This window comes from Bison bison, unplaced genomic scaffold (assembly GCF_000754665.1).
Source record: "Bison bison bison isolate TAMUID 2011002044 unplaced genomic scaffold, Bison_UMD1.0 scf7180017864036, whole genome shotgun sequence".
Lineage (NCBI taxonomy): Eukaryota > Metazoa > Chordata > Mammalia > Artiodactyla > Bovidae > Bison > Bison bison.
This window is the reverse complement of record NW_011494608.1, coordinates 1,741,669-1,756,058: the sequence shown is the minus strand read 5'-3', so window position 1 is coordinate 1,756,058 and position 14,390 is coordinate 1,741,669. Positions and strand designations below refer to the sequence as shown.

Here is a 14,390-nt window from a genome sequence, read left to right as displayed (position 1 = left end):
CGCCCAGGGCCAGGCCACAGCACAAACAGGGAGTTCAGGCTATGGAGCTCCCAGCAGAATTAGTGCATGTGGCTTCAGCTCTGGATTTCCGGCTCCTCAGACAAGACTTAGTGCGTCTAGATGGTCGTTTGAATACTCCACGTGTTTGTACTCCTCCGTTAGCATGCTGTCTCTCAGTGAGACCCCGGGCAGAGGTCAGACAGGACAGCAGGAGTCTGATGTTTCAGGCTGCAGGGGCCACATGTTCTGCATCGTTGGGAACAGATTCATAACGCCTCTAGGCCAAATGCTCTCTCAGCTTTTCTTTGTATTTGTTAGATTGCAGTCCTCAGTATGTCTGGTAATCTCTTCTGAAACTCTTCGTCTGTATTGTGGCATGTGACATCCCTAGCTAGACCTGGCCACTTCGGGAAGGGCATCAGGGGACCTTTGGCTGTTGTGGGCATGCCAGATCCTTTGGAGAACTGCAGGGAGGCGCCACCACTGTGACTCACGACTTCCTTCTAGGAACAGGATGGATTTGCTGCTCCCTGGAGACATGATTTATTGCGCGTCATAGGCGGAGTGGTGATACGCGAGGTTGCGGGTGGAGGAGATAGCTTAGCTGTGTTCCGAGGCATTAGGGTGACAGCATGACGAGGGATAAGGCCGATAAGCCTCCGCTGCAGCCCTGTAAAGAGGGATAATGTGTTCGCAGTGGTGGAAAACAGGATGTGAGTCCTGTCTGCCTGGCTGGCACCTGGCACATCAAGGGCTAACTGGGGGTGTCCCTGGTGGCCCAGACGGTAAAGAAGCTGCCTGCAATGCAGGAGACCTGGATTCACTCCCTGGGTGGGGAAGATCCCCTGGAGAAGGGAATGGCTACCCACTCCAGTACTGTGGCCTGGAGAATTCCGTAGACAGAGGAGCCTGGTGGGGATGTGAGTCCTGTTCGCCTGGCTGGCACCTGGAGCTCTAAGGCTGTTGATAAATGATGGATGGGAGAATGGATGGATGGACAGATGGGCAGGGAGGCCTCAGACTGCCCCTGCAATGCCTACAGGAATGCTAAAGGAATGACCTCTCTATTCAGTTGTCTTATTTAAGCTTAAATATAGCTGTTTTTAAAAATTTATGTGGCCACGCCAGTTCCTTATTTGCATTAACGCAGGATCTTTAGTTGCAGCTTGCAGGCAGGATCTAGTTCTTGACCAGGGATCAAACCCGGGCCCCCTGCATTGGGTGTATGGTGTCTTAGCCACTGGACCACTGGGGATGTCCCAATATAGCTGTTTTTATTACAAAAATCAGTTTCTTTTTAACTAAATTCTGGTTTCGGATTTTCCAGTAGAGAAATCATATCTGTTTAGCGAGTGTGCTTAGGCCACTCAGATGTGGACTCTGGGGCACCTGCTGGGAACCCGTGATGTTCCCCTCACCCTGGGTTTAGGACTGCCTGATTTGATCTCCTTGCTGTCTAAGGTACTCTTAACAATGGTCCATATAATCAAAGCTTTGCTTTTCCCAGAGTCATGTATAGATGTGAGAGTTGGACCATAAAGAAGGCTGAGCACTGAAGAATTGATGCTTTCAAACTGTGGTGCTAGAGAAGGCTCTTGAGAGTCCCTTGGACAGCAAGTCAATCCGAAAGGAAATCAACCCTGAATATTCATTGGAAGGACTGATGCTGAAGCTGAAGCTTTAATACTTTGGCCACCCGATGGGAAGTACCAACTCACTGGAAAAAAACCCTGATGCTGGGAAAGATTGACGGCAGGAGGAGGAGGAGGCAACAGAGGATGAGATGGTTGGATGGCATCACCTACTCAATGGACACGCGTTTGAGCAAGCTCCAGGAGATAGTGAGGGATAGGAAGCCTGGCGTGCTGCAGTCCATGGGGTCACAGTATCTTATGGCGTCGTGATAATCCAGTGTCTTCTGAGATAATTCAAGTGCTGTCTGCTGCAGAGGTTACCCCTAAACAGTAGGCGGCAGAGCTGGGCACCCCTTGGCCCAATCGAGCTGACACACAGTGTTAACCTTCACACGTGTTCACGTGGCACGTTTCAAAGTATGAGGACCTCTTTGTTAACCCAGGCTACTGTTTACTGAGATACTCCATTGTCATAGAGACGACTTTGAGTCACAGACTTCAGGGCGAGGTGGCAGCCTTGAGACACCCTTGTTTCTAATCACAGGGACATTTCCCCTCAAGGTTCCAGAACGAGAGCCACCTTGCAGGGCCTTGAAAGAGTCATGGTTGAGGAGGGGCCACCCTGAGGGGTCCTCCACTTTCATCCCCAGCTCAAGAGTGAGCAGGTGGTTCTCTTTGTTCCTCCCCTGTGGAGTGAGGGGCTCAGTAGCGACTGTGGTTTGCAGACTCTCTGTGGACAGGCCTGTGTCTCTGTCCCCGCTCCTGCGTCTCTGCAGCGCTTCCTAGAATTGCCACTCTCCTGCTTTTGTTTCCCCCTACGTGCTGGAGGCTAAGACTGCCCCAGACCTGCAGGCACTCACCCATTTCCCCATGTAGACCCTCAGCCTGGCATAGCCCAGAATGATGCTGCCGCCATCCTGTTCAAAATTCCAAGTGGTCTTCCCACTTGCTTTTACTTCTGATTAAAAACATAGGCAAAAATCAAACCTCAAAGCAGAAGTTCCAGCTTTGTCAAAAGCACCCCACCTCTCGAGGGTGCTTTTCGGCACCCCCTGTCACCTCCGGGCAGGTCCCCTGTGGTGGCTGGCGCTGGAAGCCGAGGTCAGTACGTGCCAGCCTGGAGGAGCGGAACCCGCCCAGCCTCCCTTGCGGGCTCAGCAGGCAGCCCGAGAGGCAGTTTCCGCAGCAGGTCTCGCTGGAAGGGGTACGTTGGTTGGCAGCCAACACTGGAACTGCTGTCTGTTATTTGTGGTTCGTTATTTCAGTGAGGAAGTGCTGTCCGCTCCTGTGGCCAGCCGTGTATATCAGTTGCCTGTTTTCAGGGAAAGTAGGGTCCAGCCTGTCCTGTTTTTCGTGTAAGGCCCTGAGTCACGTGGTCCCCGGAACCTCTTTCATGCTGTCCGTCAGTATGGGGGCATCTGGTGGGGAGAAGCCACTCTTCAGAGAGGACTCCTCAAGTGCGGCCTCTGAGAGGAGGGCCTTGCTGCTGTGGTCCGTCCTCCAGGGGAGCCCAGGATGGGCCTCCTGACCCGCTGGGGGCAGATGTTGAGCATCCTCATAAGATTTGTGGCAAAATAATGGGGGGAGGGACCTGGAAGGTGATTTGTGTGAGGGAACAAAAGCTATTTTCATTACTACTTAAAAACAGTCACTCCATCCCCTGAATTTGATCTCTTAACTCTCAGCGAGAGACCTGACGGAAGAATCACGTCTGCGCAAGATGCTCTTGTGAACTGTGGAAATCACAGGCGATACTGGCCGCCTGCATTGCAGTAAAGGGGGACTGAGTTGAGGTCTCCCCCTCGTCCTGCCCGCAGACACGGCTGGGTGGAGACACCCTGTTCTCTTACCGCTTTAAGCTCCAATAAGCTGCGAATTAATGAGTGTCCTTTCCTCATTCCTGCAGAGGCTCTGTTGGACTCACACCATACACAGACCTCTCCTCGACTCCCCCGAACACATGGAAATAACAGGAGAGCCACCCCTTCTTTTCTCTCCATTCACACCTCTCCGCAGAACCTGCTCTGTCTTCAGATCACTTGCGTGTGAGTGCGGGAGACGTCATAATCGCAGATTTTTATTCTTTTCCTCATCGCCAAACCCTGGCACCTTCAGTTGACTATCTGTTCTATTTCCCCGATACAGTGGCTTCACCACCGCTGCGGTTCATCCAAGGATTCTGTCCTGGAACAGGGAGACTGTATATAGTGTGGGAAGAGCTGATGGCAGCTGCAGCCTCGCCCCTCTGGGAGTACTGCTAGCGTCTCTGTGTGTCTTCGTCGTGTGATGGGGATGCCCACACCCTCCCACACACGATGACTCTGCGGGGTGATGGCAGTCGCGATGGATTCGTGCCTTGGGAAGGCCCCTGTCAGGAAGCCGCCTGCCTTTCGTGGATGGTCAGATTCGATGTAGACTGCAGGACTGAGGCATCAGCGTCCCCCCCCCCTGTGCTTGCTGACCCTTGGATGATCTCATTCTGGGTTCTCTGTTAGCGGTAGAAGCGATGCCTGCCATCCAAATAGACATCTACCTTTTATCTTCTGATTCCCAGTTCTTCTGATTGGTGTATAAATGGGGACGTCTCACCGACTACTTTCTCTGTTTCTCCCTCTTCTCATGGCCCTTCCCATGAGAGTCAGTTCTCACCTGCATGTTTTGATTGGTGAGGTCTGGCTCCTACCTAAAGAACTTTGTGGCAGAATTTATTTGATCCTGGGGCTCTGCCAACTTGAATTACATCAAGCGTCTAATTACACAGACAGGTAGCCTCTTCAAATATTTGCCCACTTCACATTCCTTGTGGAGTGCCTGCTGCTGAGCTGGGTGGTGACCTTCAGCATATAGATCCAGACGGTTCGCTCGGGGGCTTGGCTGTGGGTTACCCTCCCGGTCACCCCATGCCAGCTGCTGTCCTTGCTGAGCCTGCCTTAGTTCTCCCTTGGCCATTTCAATCTTTGTCTTTGTCTCAAATACAACTTTCCCTCAAGTGATTTCTACTTCTGATATGATGTCTGAGGCTGATATGCACAAGTGCTTCCTTTCACGGCTCTTTTGCGACTTGCTAAGCCCTCCTGTTCCGTGGCAGTGACTGAAAATTCCATCTCTTTGTGAAATTTTAAAAGTAAAAGTAAGTTCCATTGTATATCCATGATCATATGGGAAATTGTCTGAAAAAAACAGAATAAAAGTTTTTCTCTACTCCATCCTGACACTCTTTTTCACGTAAGACGTTGTTAGCTGACCTGAAGGTGTCCGTCATTGAACCCTGCTTCTTTTACCCTTTTCCCTAAGACCCGATTTCCCCTTGTGCCTCAGAAGCTGCAGCTCGGTTGGTGCAGTTTGCAGAATCCCACTTTATTTGAGTGTTAATACTCTTGTGTTTGAGGCTTCCCTGATGGCTCAGTGGTAAAGAACCCCCCTGACGATGCAGGAGATGCGGGTATGATCCCTGGGTCGGAAAGATCCCCTGGAGAAGAAAACAGTGACCCACTCCTGTATTCTTGCCTGGGAAATCCCACGGACAGAGGAGCGTGGTGAGCTATGGGCCATGGGGTTGGGTCACAATGAGTCGACCATGACTTAGCAACTTCACAACAACCCAACTCTCGTGTTTATTACTGTTTGCTCGGGTGCCCGTTTCCTGATCCGTGTCCTTGGCCAGGGTAGCTGGGTTTTAGCTGCCTCCTCCCGTCCCTGTAGCGTCCCCTTGCTGGCTGAGATCTCTAGGTCTGCTGCAGGTTTGGGGCAAAGGCAGGGCTCTAGATGGGAGGAACCAGAGCTGCAATCCCCATCTGAAGGGGGTCTGTTCCAGCCTCAGGCTCAGCCCAGGGCAGTGCAGCTGCAGGCTGGTTCTTGCTCGTCACTCCCACATGGGCAGGAGCGCCCATCTTAGCCCAGGAGCTCCCCCTGCCTCCTGTCCATCTAGTAAATGCAGCTCTCCACTCCTGCTCCTGGGAGTCTGTCTTCCCTCCTCGGCCTCTCTCACCCCCACATCTGATCCATCAGCAAGTCCTTCCCTGCTGTGGGCGCTCCCTTCATAAGGTACCTTGAATATTTCCTCTGTCCCCAGGCTGCTGCCCCCATCAAGCCCTGACTACGCAGAATGTGGTCCCAGGGCCAGCAGCATCAGCATCAGGGAGATTGTTAGAAATGCAGACTGTCTGGGCCCCCTCAGACCTGCCGAATCAGACTCCACATTGCACCGTCGTCCCCTCCTTGGGCTGCTCGTGAGTGTCGTGGAGCCCAGGGAGCTCCGCCCTCAGCTGTCAGCTTCCCTTCCTGGTCACAGACCTGGCTCTTCACCAGGCTGAGTACTTTGTCTTCTGTGGCCCTAAATTCAAGTTTTCTGACAGAGTGATCTTTTCAAAATGTGAATCAGAGCCCGGCATCCCTGGGGGACCAGACTCCGGACGCCGAGCTGGGTGGGCTGGGGTGCCGGTGCTGGGGCAGCCTTGATTTCCAGTTGCTGTGGATGCCTTGCCCAGGGAGCCTCAAGCCCTGAAGACAGAGCCCCTCCCTGAATGAGCAGTGCACAGGGGGACTCCTGAGAAGCCCATTTTAGGGGTCATCCCAGGCCAGGTCACAGTGGGTGGAGAAGGACGCAGCCAGTAGTGCAGTAAGCAGCTGAAAGGGAGCCAGACTGGCTGCACTTGACCCTTAATAGTGTGTGGCCTGGGGCAAAGCCCTTCTCCTTTCGGAAATTCTGTTGTTTCATCTGTAAAGTGGGAAAATAATAGAACCTACCCTGTGGGGCTGATGTGCGGGTTATGTATAATTATGCAAATGAAGCAGCTGTCGGGGTGCCTGGCTCTGGTTGAGTCTAATCTTAGCTCCTGTCATAGGAGTGACATAGCTCCTTAACTCTAATCTGAGCTCCTATAAGTCAGCCATAACTCTTTTTGCTTCTGGAAGCTTCTGTGCAGCAGGCAGGTTCCGATGCAGCTGTCCAGGCCCCGTGCTCAGCAGTACGAGTCCCAGCGTGGATGAAATGCCTCCTGCTATGTAGGAGAGTCTGTTGCCTGGTCCAGGTAGATGGTTGCATCGTGTTCACGGCTAGAGACAGTGTGACCCTCTCTGTCCCACGTGCCGTGGTTGTGACATTCAGGGTCACCCCCCCTGGAGAGTGGAGAAGGGAATGGCAACCCACTCCAGTGTTCTTGCCTGGAGAATCCCATGGATAGAGGAGCCTGGCAGGCTGCAGTCCATGGGGTTGCAAAGAGTCAGACACGATTGAGCGATGAACACTCACACATCCCTGGAAAGGCCCTGGAGGAGGCTGATACGGAAAATCTGGTGCCAAGCAGCATCATGGGACCTCCTGCCCAAAGTAGCAGGGAGTTGGGTGGGGGGCTCTGAGCCAGAAGGGGCGCCTGACTTCAGCACAGGGCAGGAGAGACCCCAGGTGGGCGATCTCCCTACTCAGAGAAGTACAGGAAGGAAAGGAGTTGTGGCCAGATGAGCAGGAGGCAGTGTCCACGTGGGGTTCCCACCCAGGGTCTGGGGCTGCTCATGTCAGCGCACATGGTGGCCATCAACCTTGGAGTTGCACTGGCCTCAGAGTAAGACCCTCACAGTCCCTGACTCTTCTTAGACCTACTTTGTTACCAACGAACTACCTGGGTGAGTTTGAAGAGTGATTGAAGTGGTTTATGTTTTGTTGTCATTAACCGTCTTTAAACAGGATACTCTGACAAACCTAGACATCATATTAGACCTGCGGAGGCATCACTTGCCGGCAGAGATTCATCTTGTCAAAGCTATGGTTTCTCCAGAAGTCATGTACAGATATGAGAGTTGGACCATAAAGAAGACCAAGTGCCAAACAGTTGATGGCTTTCTAATTGTGGTGCTAGAGGAGACATTTGAGAGTCCCTTGGATTGCAAGATGAAATCAGTTAATCCTAAAGGAAATCAACCCTTCATATTTATTGGAAGGACTGATGTTGAAGCGGAAGCTCCAATACTTTGGCTGCCTGATGCCAAGAGCCAACTTACTGGAAAAGACCCTGATGCTGAGAAAGATTGAAGACAGGAGGAGAAGGGGGCAACACAGGATGAGATGGTTGGATGGCATCACCCATACAATGGACATGAGTTTGAGCAAACTCCGGGAGATAGCGAAGGACAGGGAAGCCTGGTGTCCTGTAGTCCATGGGGTCTCAGAGTCAGACACGACTTAGCGACTGAACAACAACAAACAGAACTCGGATGTGCTTCGTCGCTGGGAGTTTAGTCTGTCTCCCTTGGGCAGGGGTGGCGGCTCTGAAGGTCCTGGGGGGAACAGGGTGTGCACTTCCAGCTCCATGTTCTTGTCCCCAGGGTCTCCTGGAGGCTGCCCATCACCTGTGTAGAAGGACACGGAGAAAAACTTCTAGAGGAAATAGATTGTTGGCTCTCACGGAGCAGAGTCTCCATCGCTGAGGCGAGAAGCCAGTGCCACCTCCCCGGCGCAGCATGGAGAGGGGCCCTGGGGATGGCAGAGGGAGGGGAGGAGTCCATCGGGCCCAGGTCTCCATGGAGCGCCCACCCATCAGGTCTGGGGACTGGTGAACATCAGGTGGGCAGAGGTCTTTTGTCCTGAGCCACACGCAGAGGGAAATGCCCCCCAAATGCAGTGGAGGGGGCTTCAGTGAGCACAGTATTAGAACCCCTGACTGACCCAAGAGTGGTCCACCTTTGGACGGGCTTCCAGGCAGGGAGAGGGAGGCTTCCAGGAGAAGCACATTCCCCCCGCCACTCCCCTCCACCAGGGGCCGGGTGCCTGCCAGCGATGCAGAGCCCAGGCATGCGTGGCATTGAGTAGAAATTAACGTATGTGTGCTGACAGGTCGCCAAAGGGCAGGATCCTGCACAGCAAACTTGTCTAAATATCAGAAGATACTCAGAGGCGGTTAGAAGCCACTGCCTGCCCCCTCCTTCCCTGTCGCTGGGAAGATGCTCTGTTTGGGTTCCATTTAAAAACATCTCCTGCGGCAAACATTAGGCTCATTCACATCAGGCCTGCTGGAAGCTCCGTGCTGCATGCACATTGTCCGGAGGAGGGTGTGCTAATCAAGACCCAGGGGGTGGGGCGGGGGGGTGTGCAGGGAGAGGTGACAGTGGTGGGGACGCTGCCCCGGAGGGGCCGACCTGCCAGCAATCGTGAGCACTTCATGCCGCTTCACTCTCCCTGTGCTAGGCACTGGGTCCCCGCTGTTTCTTAATTCTCGAGTGAGGCCATGCCACCCTTCCCGCTGTACCACTGTTCACAGCAGGATTCTGTTTTCCTGAGCCACCTGGTTTCCTGAGATCACACCAGTCTGCACTCAGATGCCTGAGAAACACAATGGGTCCTGGCCACGCACTCCCTTTTTGCTGCCCGGGCCTCTGCCTCTAACCCGGCTGCCTGCCCAGTCTGTCTGGCCAACGTGCAAGCCTTCCCACGCTCATCCTGTGACGAGCTCGAGGTCTCTCTTCCCGTTTCCGGGCAAAGAGACCCACCCGTTCCCCTCAGGCCAGTCCCCACCTGGCCCCTGACCAAGGCCACTCTGTGCAGGGGGCTCCCCAGTGCCCTGGTGTCTCAGCGCCAGGGGGCCCAGTGTCGCCAGATGGAGCCCTCAGCGTCTCCGAGAGCAAGTATGCATTAGCGGGGACTGTTTTTATCGGGCGGTCAGTCTTTATAGCCCGGACTTTGCACTGTTACGGGGTGTGTGTTTTCAGAAAACAAGAAAGTTTCTGCTGTCTCATTGCAGCCAAGAGCAAAATACGGTGGAGGGGAGGGACGTCTCATGAATGCAGGCATGTGTCACAGGCCTCCTCCCTTCCCGGGGTGATTCGTGCTCTTTTTTTAAAGGCTTTAAATTTTTTTTGATCTCTGGAATGGTTTCTCCCTGTCTGTGAATATCTTTTGCTATCTTTTGATATTTCCACAAATTTCTTGCACATAGTATTCACCTCCTCTTTTTTTTTTTGGTCCCCTAGATGTGTATATATTTTTAGAGTTGGGAATTTATGATGCTTTTTTATAAACCACATTTGTTCATACCTTTTCTTTCCTCTGTAAATTCAGGATCATATTTACCATTTCCCTTTGGTTCTGATTCAGGCAGCGCCACACCTAACGTAGGGTTGTTACAGTAAACATGCTTGCTTATTAACCTTGGAAAATGGGTCTGCAGTCTCCTATTGAGAATGCTGGAGAAAGCTCTTGCTTGGCTATAATTTAAGCAGTGAGTGAAACCCTAATTGCTGCAAAAAATAAGACAGCTTCCCTAGAGCTTCAACACACCCAGGGGAGCATTTCACCTAAAGGAACTGACCTCAAGGTTCTTTTTCATTGTTTTCTGGTTTGTAGTGTTTGGATTTTTGTCTGCAGCCCTCTAATTCTCACTGTACCCTAGAGTCTGAGAATTTCTGCAGTGCAAGGGACCTGAGAGGATGTTTGCATTCTTTCGATTCCTGGAAACCCTCCAGTGTTCAAGACCGGGGTCATCTCCTGCAGGAAACCACTGCTGACCACCACCTGCTCCCCACCCTCCCAGCTCCACCCCACCCTAGGGGTCCAGGAGAAGTGTCCTCTCCAACCCCTCCACTGAACTGGCAACCATTTTGTGTCTAGAAAGTGGGGGACCCACGGTTCTGTCTCCAGCCTTTAGCAGAGTGTCTGACAATTAACTCTCAGTGAGAGTGTTTGAAATACAGGGGGCTGCGTGTATGACAGATAAGAGCCAGACACTTGTCCAATGGCTTATTCAGTAAATGGTTCAGTATTCAGAGGTGTCCAGGCAGAGCTCACTGCTCTGTCTGTCTTGCAGAGCAGGTGCTAATGGAACTCGTCCCTGTTGCAGCCAAGGCCGCACCTTTGCTGCCCTGCAGCCCATTGCAGGCACCCGCCCTTCAGATCTGCTCCTGATTTTAAAACTTGTTTTCATCCCTCTTCTGGTTTCTCAGTCTCCCTGGGCCCAGGTAACCTTTGTCTGCCCACCCACTGGCCACCATCATCAGGCGATGCTCCGAGGGGCCTGAGTGCATGTGGGGATCCTGGCGAGCAGCGTTTTATGCTGCAAGGTCCCTTCAGAACCAGACCTCGTCTTCCTGAGGAAATCAGCCTCTACCCGGTAGCTGCATCCGCCTCCTGCAGGGTCCGCTGCATTCACTCTGCACGGTGACTCCCATTCTTGCTGCTTCAGGCCAGACCCTTCCTCATGCCAGGCCACATAGTAGGTGCTGGAATCAAGTAGCCAAAACACGGCCCGGGTCCCTGCCTTCTCGAAGCTCCTGATGAAGAATAGATAGATGAGCAGGTGACGTGGTCTCCAGGGGCGACAGTGCACTGAAGGAACAAGGGCAGGAGAGGCGGGCGTGTGTCTGAGGCCGCTGCTTCTGCTGGGGGTGGGAGTTGTCTGGGAAGCCCTGTTGGACACGGTGACACTGAGGCAGGAGCTTGAGTGAGAGAGGGGCTCCAAGCAGGGCAGTCACGTTTCGGGGAGGGCCCAGGCGGCTGGCAGGGTACTGGGCGCAGGGCAGCGGCTCCAGGCACACAGGCTCCGGCTGGGCAGGGACACCCGTGGGGACACGCAGTACGGCATGTAGGGTTGCGTGCTGCCCTCTTTTCATTTATTTGCTCAAAAGCCCTTTTGTCACTTATGGCCGAGTTTGTATGGCAGGTGGGGGTGCTAAGCATCTGGGTCTTAGAGACGGGACCCCCTCCATATCTTTCAGAGGCAGGGCAGAGGTGTGGACTGGGGCACAGGCCAACCCCATTCATTTCCCAGATGCCCCTTAGCTGCTGTATCTCTGTGGGGAGGGTGGGGTCTTGGCGGAAAACTCCAGGAGAGAAGAGCCCTGCGGAGCGCTGGGCTCTGTTCGTGATCTGCTGTAGACAGCTCTAGTGGTGAAGACCCCGCCTGCCAGTGCAGGAGACATAAGAGACCCTGGTTCGATCCCTGGGTCAGGAAGATCCCCTGGAGGAGGGCATGGCAAGCCACTCCAGTATTCTTGCCTGGAGTGGGCTACAGTCTATAGGGTTGCAAAGAGTCGGACACAACTGAAGCGACTTAGCATACCACACACACAGGGAAGAAAACTAGATTCTGGAACACTCAAGGTGGGCAGAGCTGCAGAACTCAGAGCCTGATTTAGTGAATAATTTGCACACTCCTGTGGGTTAAGGTTTTCCATTAAGCTCTCTGTGCTGCTAATAATTTAGCTGGAAGATGTGTTAGATACAGCACTTGGGGAAAATGGAGTACCTATCTCGGGGGATAATGACACCGTGAAGGCAGATTATTTCTACCGTGGAGAACAATTGTAAGCCTGTGCTAATAGATTAAACTGCTAGAGCGATCATTCTGAACAAAGAAAATGGTCGAGAGCTATACAGTCAGCCCTAAACTGATTAGGACAGGTAGAGAGTCATAATTTAACCCTACTGATCAATGACACATCATTTCTTTAGTCGCTGCCACACAGCACCAGCCAGGGAAGGTCCCCGGACTTGAGGTCACCTGGATTAACATCCAGATCTGAGCTACCTTCCAGCCCACTGACCTTACATGAGTCACTGGGCACTAGAGGTTTCCCTGAGATGCCCAGGCCACAAGACGCCATGTGCAAGTGATGGGTCTGGGGTGAGGAGAGTGTCCACTGGGTGCCACGGGGGCAGAGAAGGAAGTCTGTGGTTGGCAGAAACATAAAACATAGAAGCAGAGTGTGAGTCCTGGCAGAGGTGGTGTGCCCGAGGGTGGGGGAGGGGCTCAGCACCCCCTCTGTGATGTAGCCCTCCATGCCCCCCAATTCCCGTTTCCACAGCCTCACGCGAAGCTGGGCATTTGCACACTCAAGCTCATGAGAACGTGAACTCGGGCCAGTACCAGCCGGCGACCGAACCCTGGGCATCATAGTTACTCTTTGAATGCCCCTCCCGTGACACGTGTGCCGGCCAGGAGGGTCACCCTTCACAGGATTTCCATGGCTGCACATTCACTTTCGTGTCCATCACTCTTCCTGGTGAAGTAAGCCCAGAGGATTACATTTGGAAATTTCATTTTGCTCTCAGAATTGGCAGTGCGTGAACCGAACTGGTGATCCTATCTGGAAGGTGGGGACCCTGCCCAGTGAGTTTGGTGACTGGCGGGGCGGTGAGCACATACCTGCTCTTCGCTGCCTCCCCTCTGCCCGCCATGCCTTCTCCCACCATCTGCAGACACCACCGCCTTCCATGAAGTGGCCCCAGCCCTCATGGGACAGAGTTATTTTCCCTTGTTTCAAGCCCGGAGGCCTCATCTTGGTCTCTGCCCTTCTTCCTGCCCCTGGGTCATCCTGGGCCGGCTCCCGGGACCCCGCCCTGCCATCCTGGGAACAGGCACTGCAGGCTCTGTTCATCCGAAGCCTGGGCCCGGAGGGACCTCCTTGTCTGCGCAGTGGGGTCAGCCCCAATCAGCATTCAGGTGTTAGAGTTGTTCAGAAGGACAGTGAAGTCCGCTGTTGGTGACTTCGTCCTTGTTCCGGGCTTCACCTCTGATGGCAGTCGCTGTATATGAATCATGTTGTCACACCAGGAGTGCGTCTCAAAGCTCGTGTATTGGTGGATCTCGCCCATTTTATCATGATTGTTGGCATCTGTTTACCTGAACTCGATGGGCTTGATTTGCCCGCTTGAGGTCCTGGGACCCCAGCGTAAATCCTGCGTGCCCCCCAACTCCTTACTTTGATGTGGAATTGACCGGCAGTTCAGAGAAAAGCATTTGTCCAGTATTCCCTCCTCCCTTTCCCACCCGTCTGTCAGGTTCCCTCTTTCAAAGTGAAGTAAATCAATATTTACTTCTAAAGTCTTGGTTCACAGTACATTTTCCCATTTCATGAAATTGAAACAAACAGTAAAAGAAGGGGGGATGAAAGGCCTCCATCTACTGTAGAAAGACAGCTCAGGCCAAATGTGCTAATACTTCCCACTCAGGGTATCTCTCTAGCTTCTGGAAAGTTCTGTGCAAGTTGGAGGTTCCTTCCAATCAGTAACTGTGTGACGCCCACCCCAGACGGGCCTCCTCCATTTTTGTCTCTGAATTAAACCTGACCACGCTCCCCCCAACACAGCCCTTCCTGCTAGCAGGGAATGGCTCAGGCCCAGGGCCGAGGGAGGCCCCTGGAAGCCTGAACGTGGGTCCCAGAGATGGTGTGGGTCGTGTTTACAGGGGGTGGGCAGGGAGGAAAGTGTAAGCCAGGCTTCAGCCAGTGGGGAGTCCGAAAGTATTTCATGAGTGGAAGCTCTCAGAGGCCACCTGAGCAAGCCCACTGCTCCGGATCTCTCCTGGGGGTCCTGGGAGTCCTTGCTCCTTCTGTCCCCGCTCTGCCTGAAGCCCACCCCCATGCCTCCCCTGGAGGCTGCCCTGGCACTCTGTCAGAGCACCGCCCTATCCTGTGTCTGCCCCCCTACACTGGCTTTCCCCCATGTGCTCCCCGAGCATCCATCACTCACTGGCACCCAGTGGAGCACCCTTCCACAGACACTGGCTGCTTGCCCTGGGCCCACACCTGCCCCGCCCGCCTGTATCTGGGGAGAGCTGTGCCATGGTAGTGACAGCCTGGCCCTCAGAGAGCTCAGTCCACTGGGACTCTGATGAAACGAGGACGGTCTTGTTGAATGAATGAATGAGTGAGTAACTGACATGCCTCAGTACCGTAGGGAAACATTGTTAGTACCTGAATGAGGGCCTGGAAGGCATGGCAATATTAAGCACCCGCTCTGCTTACAAAAGCGTCTTCAGTTCTCCGAGC

The 14,390-nt window shown here is 53.5% G+C and overlaps 1 protein-coding gene across 1 annotated transcript in view; it reads left to right on the top strand.

Moving 5' to 3' along the window:
• Positions 1-14,390, top strand: part of ZFAT (zinc finger and AT hook domain containing) — a 158,949-nt gene that overhangs the window by 142,454 nt on the left and 2,105 nt on the right. The gene's annotated exons all lie outside the window — the stretch shown is intronic.